The following is a 2,775-nucleotide window of genomic DNA, read 5'->3' as shown; positions in this document are numbered from 1 at the left end:
ACTACTCCAGTGGAGCATATAAAAGATGTGGCAAATTTGTGTGATGTCCACCATGTGATAGAGGAAAATGTGGTGATCAAACTGTTGGTAGCTTGCCTCAAAGGGAAGATTTGCAGTGGTTCAGGAGCCTAGCAGTTAACTCCATTGACACTTGGGATCATTTGGGGGAAGAGCTGTGCAAGTTCTTTGAGGACAAATTAGACCATTTGTCGCTAATGGAATGGCTGTCTACCATAAAGAGAGCTCCTCATGAAGTCATGTCAGATTTCAGCCACCGTTTTCAGAAGACTTGGGATAGAATCCCACAAATGGTAAGACCTATTGCTGACCATGCTTTCTTGTATTATTTAAGAGCTTTGAATAGTGATATCTCAGTAATGGTGCAATCAATGGGAGACATTTCTTTACCCCAAGCCTATGCTATAGCTATTAGAGCTGAGAATAGCCTTATACAGGCTAGTAAAATTGCTCCAAGACATGCTCTACCAATTTTATCTACTATTCAACCATCGATAGCAATGCAAATACCTCCTTTAGTTGTTATCCCAACTGTACCAGCATTACTAGCACCAAGTTCTCAGTCTATTAGACAAGAGAACAACTTTCTAACACAGTCCAATGATTTACAAGAGATCAAAGGGTTGCTGCAGACATTTGGCAGCGAGATTGTGAATATGAAAAGACAGGAAAACCAAAATTATAGGCCAAATACAACCCCTTATCAGGCCCTTTTCCAACCAAACAGGCCTCAATACTAGTAAAATCCTCAAGGCCAAAGACTAGTTATGAACCAAAGTCCATTTCAACCTTATAATCCAAATGTTGTGAGTATCTCAAAAGAGTTGGTTCCTACACAAAACAATTTGTTGCATGAACCTGAATGGTGTTTTCCATGCAATCTACCTCATGACCAGGCCACATGTTCTAGTGGTCTTATTAACTAGGCTCTTATGGTACACAGTGCATCTGCTATTCATCAAGTTCCAGTGGATGATATAGTAGAACAAAATGCATCCATACACTTGGATATGCAAGGGGAAATGTCCCTTCTTAACTTTCAAAGGGAAGACTTTTGTGGAATGAACAACCCACAAGCACCAAATCAGTTACATAATGTTGTTGCAACATACACAAGATAAAAAAGGAGAGCTGTAGATGATGGACATCAAATAGATAGTGGCATTTCTCAGTAGAAGTACGTACCAAATGCCCAATAAGGGGCTGCTGGCTCATCTAATGGACAAAAAGTTCTATTTTTACCAACAAATCAATCTACTGAAAGTACAGAACAGCTAAAGGATTCAGTGCAGCCAGTACCTGTAAAGGAAAAGTTTGTTGCTGTTCCAAGAATTCAGAACAAAGTAAGTGTACCTTCCTTTAATATCATTGATCATACGAAAAAGGCTGACGTTACTTTGTCCAAGTGGGACTCATTGGCTATCCCTAGTCAAAAAAGCCTCCTACAATTAGCCTTGTTAGATGTTAGTTTGGCACATGAGCCCATCAATGAACAATCTAGAGTGATGCTTACCAATGTTTCAAAAATAGGTATTGAACAACTAGAAAAGGAAGTCAAGGCACCTCCTTTTTATGTTTCTCTAATCATTGGTAAACACCTAGTCCACAAGTGCATGATAGACTCAGGAGCTAGTAGCTTCGTAATGCCCAAACAAATAGCTGACAAGTTAGGATTGGAATATGAACCTCTTTAACAGGGAGTAGTCTAGTTAGATGGTATTGTTGTTAAAACAATCGGTGTCATAAAAAATCTGAGTTTGACCTTGCATGCATGCCCAGGTTTTGCAATTCCGCAAGAGGTTTATGTCATTGATTTACCTCCCTACTTTGCTATATGTCTGTCATGGGATTTCACTGCTAAGATTGGTGGGTATTTATCTTTAGATTGGTCCCACATGTTTTTTAGGACTAGGTATGGCACTAAGGTCACTATTCAGTCAGAGGCAATAGCAAATGACCATATAGAACCTTATGTACCCCCTACCATAAATGATAACTTGTCTATTCTTGATGAAGAGGAGTGTCCTATGGCCAAAGAGTTGGATACACAGGTCGATGATATTCCTGACATGATATTAGATGTGTGGGTAGTTGAAAATAATAAAGTTTTAGTAAACAAACAACTGTAGGAGCTTGGTTTTGGTGTTTACTTAATGCACAAACCTGATACCTTCCTTCCCAACTTGGTGAAAGTTGAAGTCCAGCAATTAGATTAGTTTAATAATGAGGTTTGGAGGTTATTTTTTGATGGTTCAAGGAGTTCAAATGGCTCAGGAGGAGGTTGCATGCTTATATCTCCTCAGGCAGAAAAATATTATTCTTCTTTCAGGTTCTCATTCAGCTATACTAACAATACAACATAGTATGAATCGTTGATTCAGGGCCTATTATGGGAAAGGAAGAAGAAAATCAGATGTGTCCAAGTGTTTAGAGATAGTGAACCCATTTTCAATTAGGTACAAAGCATTCATGTCACAAAAAATGATGTTTTGAAATGCTATAAACACATGGTATGGGAGCTGATAGAAGAATTCCGTGCTTTCAATTTGTTGTCTATTCTGAGAAGTAGGAATAAGTGTACTGATAGACTTGTTGTCATAGGAGCATAATATGATATCCCAGATAGCATGAATAGTAACAACAAGCAACAGTATGTGAAGGTTGTTGTTAGACCTTCTATCCCAGATAATAATGTTTTTTGGCAAGTCTTTGAAAATGACCAGTAGATAGTAAAGTTTATAAGGGAAGAGGCTGAGT

This window comes from Cryptomeria japonica, chromosome 11 (assembly GCF_030272615.1).
Source record: "Cryptomeria japonica chromosome 11, Sugi_1.0, whole genome shotgun sequence".
NCBI lineage: Eukaryota > Viridiplantae > Streptophyta > Pinopsida > Cupressales > Cupressaceae > Cryptomeria > Cryptomeria japonica.
This window is presented reverse-complemented; position numbering follows the sequence as displayed.